This window comes from Scyliorhinus canicula, chromosome 13 (genome assembly GCF_902713615.1).
Source record: "Scyliorhinus canicula chromosome 13, sScyCan1.1, whole genome shotgun sequence".
NCBI classification, from domain to species: Eukaryota; Metazoa; Chordata; class Chondrichthyes; order Carcharhiniformes; family Scyliorhinidae; genus Scyliorhinus; species Scyliorhinus canicula.
In genome coordinates this window covers 19,768,522-19,774,170 of record NC_052158.1, presented here as the reverse complement: position 1 = coordinate 19,774,170, position 5,649 = coordinate 19,768,522, and the positions used below count along the sequence as shown (strand labels likewise).

General features: G+C 52.5%; 1 pseudogene; it reads right to left on the bottom strand.

Moving 5' to 3' along the window:
* Positions 1 to 4,275: 4,275 nt before the first annotated feature.
* On the bottom strand, positions 4,276 to 4,462 carry LOC119976846 (annotated as a pseudogene).
* Between the last annotated feature and the right edge of the window lie 1,187 nt (positions 4,463 to 5,649).

The window sequence follows — 5,649 nt, the reverse complement described above, 5'->3', positions numbered from 1 at the left end:
TCCTCCTCCGCCAACAACCCCACATCCAACCGCCACAACGGACGTTGGTCTCGCACCTCCCCCATTTCCAACTCTATCCAATGCGGAGCGTGGTCAGAGATTGCAATGGCCGAATACTCGGCCTCCTCCACTCTCGGAATCAGTCCCCTACTCACCACGAAGAAATCTATCCGAGAGTAGACCCTATGTACGTGGGAGAAGAAAGAGTACTCACGTGCCCTCGGCCTCACAAACCTCCATGGATCCACTCCACCCATCTGATCCATAAACCCTCTCAGTACCTTGGCCGCCGCCGGCCTCCTACCCGTCCTAGAGCTGGACCGATCCAGTGAAGGATCCAACACCGTATTAAAGTCCCCCCCTATGATCAGGCCTCCCGCCTCCAGATCCGGGATCCGTCCCAACATACGCCTCATAAAGCCCGCATCGTCCCAATTTGGGGCATACACACTAGCCAGTACCACCTTCTCTCCTTGTAGCCTGCCCCTAACCATCACATACCTACCCCCCTTATCCGCCACCACCTCCGATGCCTCAAACAACACATTTTTCCCCACCAGAATCGCCACTCCCCGGTTCCTCACATCCAACCCCGAGTGGAAAACCTGCCCCACCCATCCCTTCCTCAGGCGGACCTGGTCCGCCACCCTCAGGTGGGTCTCCTGAAGCATTGCCACATCCGCCTTTAGCCCCTTCAGGTGAGCCAGTACCCTCGACCGCTTCACCGGCCCATTCAACCCTCTCACATTCCAGGTGACCAACCGGATCAGAGGGCGTCCCGCCCCCCTCCCCCGTCGGCTAGCCATAGCCCGTCGACTGCCCGCCCCAGGCCAGCGTCCCCTGCTCGACCCCGTCCCCATAGCGACAACCCCTCACCTCTGTCCCCCCAGCCCCCACCAGCTCCTTCTTGACCCTACCAGCAGCAACCCGGTATTCCCCTTTCCCCCCCTCCCTTCCCCCCCAGGCTAGGAACCCTCCCAGCCGCGAACCGTCCTCCATTGTACTTCCGTGGGTCAGCTAACTTCTGCTGACCCCGGAAACTCCCGCCAATAGCCCGACCCCTCCCGAAGTGGGATCATCCCCCAATCTATCCCTCCTCCTGGCACCGCTCCAGCGCGGGGAAGAACCAGTTAAGGCCCCACCTCCCCCGTCACCATCTCCGCCCCCCCCCAGCCCCGCAGCGCGGGAAACCAGAGGAAAGCCCGCGCTTTCGCCCTGCCCCACCACACCCTTCTGACGCAGCTCCCAAATATCAGCCCCCCTCCATACCCCCACTCCGACATAGAATACAACATACCCCCCCGACTCTCCCCGCAAGATACACAGCCCAAACAATGCCCCAAGCACAAAAACAAAAACATAGCAGAACAACCCCCCCGTAAATAACCATATCAAAATTGCAAAAGTACTAAAACAAGAAGAAAAAAACAGAAGAAAAAGAGAACACAGCAACAGCCGAATCCAGCACTAATATCTTACAGCCGACCTCGCAACCCCCAACCCCTAGTTCAAGTCCAGTTTCTCCGTCCGCACGAAGGCCCACGCCTCCTCCGGGGAATCGAAATAATGGTCCCGGTCCGAATAAGTTACCCACAGGCGCGCGGGCGGCAACATTCCGAACTTTATCTTTTTTCTATAAAGCACCTCTTTCGTCCGATTAAATCCGGACCGCCGCTTAGCCACCTCCGCACTCCAGTCCTGGTAGATCCGCACTACCCCATTCTCCCAATTGCTGCTCTTCACCTTCTTGGCCCAGCGCAGCACGCAGTCCCGATCACTGACCCGGTGGAACCTCACCAGCACTGCACGCGGGGATTCATTCTCCTTAGGCCTCCTGGCCAGTACTCTGTGTGCTCCCTCCAGCTCCAGGGGCAGATGGAGAGACCCGGCCCCCACTAGCGAACCCAGCATTACAGCCACATAGGCTGTCAGGTCCGATCCCTCCAGCCCCTCCGCAAGGCCCAAGATCCGCAGGTTTTTCCGCCTCATGCGGTGATCCAGCTCCTCGAAGCGTTCCTGCCACTTCTTGTGGAGTGCTTCGTGCCCCTCCACCTTACTCACGAGGACCACGGCCTCCTCCTCTTGTTCAATGGCCTGCGTCTGCAACTTCTTGATGGCAGCACCCTGGGTGGACTGAATCTCTGACAGCCTTCTGTTTGTTTCCTGCAGAGAGCTCAGTACTTCATCCTTGAATTCTTTAAAGCAGCGCAGGAGATCAGTTTGTTGTTCCTGGGCCCAGAGTCTCCATTCCCCTGGAGCTCTGTCGGTGGCCATCTTGGATCCCTTCCCCCGTTTTTTCTGAGGAGCTGCTGCTGTTTTTTCCACCTTTCCAATCCGAGTTCGAGGCATGGACTGCAGGGAAAGTCGTTCAGCACACCTTCCCCCACCGGGAGACGTCGAAAAATTTCCGTTTTGGGCTCTCAAAAGAGCCGAAAAATCTCTTTAAAACGGGAGCTCCCACATGTGTGGTTCGTGTATCACCCCTGGCACACAGTCCTCTATCCTGGTGGCCAGGATCTTCGCCAGCAACTTAGCGTCAACATTGAGGAGCGAGATAGGCCTGTATGATCCACACTGCAAGGGGTCCTTATCCCGCTTCAGGATCAGAGAGATCAGTGCCCGCGACATCGTCAGGGGCAAAGCCCCCACCCCTCCCATGCCTCATTGAAGGCTCGCACCAACAGGGGGCCCACCAGATCCGCATACTTTTTATAAAATTCCACCGGGAACCCGTCCGGCCCTGGCGCCTTACCTGGCTGCATTTGTCCAATCCCCCTGACTAGCCCCTCCAACTCTATCGGCGCCCCCAGCCCCTCTACCAGCTCCTCTTGAACCCTTGGGAAACATAGCCTGTTCATGAAGCTCTCCATCCCCCCTCTCCCCATCGGAGGTTCTGACTGGTACAGTTCCTCGTAGAAGTCCCTAAAGACCCCATTTACTTCTGTCCCCTTCTGCACTACATTCCCACCCCTATCCGTCACTCCACCAATTTCCCTAGCCACATCTCGCCTGTGGAGCTGATGCGCCAACATCCTGCTCGCCTTCTCCCCATACTCATATACCGCGCCCTGCGCCCTCCTCCACTGTGTCTCCGCCTTTCTGGTGGTCAACAAGTCAAATTTGGCCTGCAAACTATGCCGTTCCCCCAGCAACCCCTCCTCCGGTGCCTCCGCCTATCTCCTGTCCACATCCAGGAGCTCCTCCACCAGTCTCTCCCTCTCCTTCCTCTCCCTCCTTTCCCTATGGGCCCAGATGGAGATCAGCTCCCCCTGGATCACTGCTTTCAGAGACTCCCAGACCATCCCCCGTGTCGTTGGTATCAAGATACCCCTCAATACTTCCCCGGACCCTCCTACACACCTCCTCATCAGCCAGCATCCCCACATCCAGTCGCCAGAGCGGGCGCTGGTCCCGCGCCTCCCCCATCTCCAGATCAACCCAGTGCGGAGCATGGTCTGAAATCGCTATGGCCGAATACTCGGCATCTTGCACCTTCGGGATCAATCCCCTGCTCAGGACGAAAAAATCTATTCGGGAATAGACCCTATGGACATGGGAGAAAAAGGAATACTCCCGTGCTCTCGGCCTCCCAAACCTCCAAGCATCCACCCCTCCCATCTGGTCCATAAACCCCCTCAGCACTTTGGCCGCCGCCGTTCTCCTACCCGTCCTTGAACTGGACCGGTCCAGTGGGGGATCCAGCACTGAGTCTCCCCCCATGATCAGGCCCCCTGCCTCCAGGTCTGGAATGCGGCCCAACAAGCGCCTCATGAAGCCGGCATCATCCCAATTCGGGGCATATACATTAACCAGCACCACCTTCTCTCCCTGCAGCCTACCCTTCACCATAATATATCTGCCCTCCTTGTCCAACACCACCTCAGCTGCCTCGAAGGATTGGCCATGCTCAATTGCCCCTTAATTGGAAAAATAAATTGGGTACTCTAAATTTATTTTTAAAAAAGAGTTTTCACATTCTCCCCATGTTTGCGTGGGTTTCGTCCCCACATCCCAAAGATGTGCAGGCGAGGTGGATAGAACATGCTAATATTATGCCCCTTAATTGGAAAAATGAATTGGGTACTGTAAAGTATTAAAAACAAATGGTGGTGCAGGCTGAAAGGGGCCTCGTCCTGTGTCTATTTTCTATGTGTCTATCCCCAATTCACACTGGGAAATCTTTGAATCACCATGATTAAACTCGCAGGGAAACAAACTGAGTGGCACAATTCCCTGTGCTGGTCAAGAATAAATATCTATTTTTGATTTGTAAATCAGGGGAGAGCGCGAACGCAGTCCCCCACTACCACAAATTTTGCAGTCGAGTATCCCGCATTTGGGGACATCGCAGGCGTCAACACACCCGAAGTGCAATGGGCTAGCCTCGTCCTGGGCAGTGGCGTGCAGAGGTCTGGTGATGCCCGGGGCAAATCTTGATTGTATGCCCCAAAGACTCAAGTATAAGGCCTAATATACTGAGAAATATTATGAGAAAGGAAAACATTTTGAATATATAAACACAGATTAAACATGAAATAAACGCTTTATTCGATTTTAATATAAATCAATCAAATTTATTAAGTTCTTTCCCCCAAATGATACCTCCTGTCACAAAACACCTGAACTACTTCACTTTTTACATCAGCTGTGAGAAATTCTTTTTCAATGCTTACTAAAGCCAGGTTGGTCAGTCGCTCCTGTGACATAGAAGACCTCAGATATGTTTTTATTAATTTCAGTTTTGAAAATGACCTTTCACAGCTTGCGACTGAAAATGCGATTGTAAGCAGTAATCTGTATGAAACGCACAGCGTCGGAAAGACATCCCTCCCATACTGCAGTAAAGACTCCAGAGCATCTTTAGGATCAGGGGGAACTCTATTCCCTCCAGCTCGAAGGAGCATCACAAACTCAATAATTTTGTCATATAACTGAATTGCGGGGCAGCACGGTGGCCTAGTGGTTAGCACAACCGCCTCACGGCGCTGAGGTCCCAGGTTCGATCCCGGCTCTGGGTCACTGTCCGTGTGGAGTTTGCACATTCTCCCCGTGTCTGCGTGGGTTTCGCCCCCACAACCCAAAAATGTGCAGAGTAGGTGGATTGGCCACGCTAAATTGCCCCTTAATTGGAAAAAATAATTGGCTAATCTAAATTTATAAAAACAAAAACAAAAAAATATATAACTGAATTGCAACCACATCATTGTCATAATAATTTGCAAAGTCTGAACATTCCTTTTTTAATTTCTCTCTTTCTTGTTCATCTTCAATCACTACTGAATTCAAGTTCAGAAGAAAAGAAAATCGGTAACTGAGTCTTTGAAGACGGACACTGCGGTCTTCAATTTCAGTTTTTAATCTGTTCACAATCTCTACCATTACTCTATTCACTTCTTCTTGTGTCGTCAGTCCACTATCTCTTGCTGACACACCAGGCATTATTATTCTTCTCCTTTTTCGTGCAATTGGTATTCCCCAATTTTCACAATATTCATTGGCTAAATCTATTGCATTGTGGATAATTTCGTCATTCTTCAAATTCAAGATATGAATAAGTCCTCTCAGATCACAAGAAGCTTCATGGAACCCCATTTTCGGATCCTGCAAATGTTTTGAGACTTTCTCCACTGATGATAAAACTGAGTACCA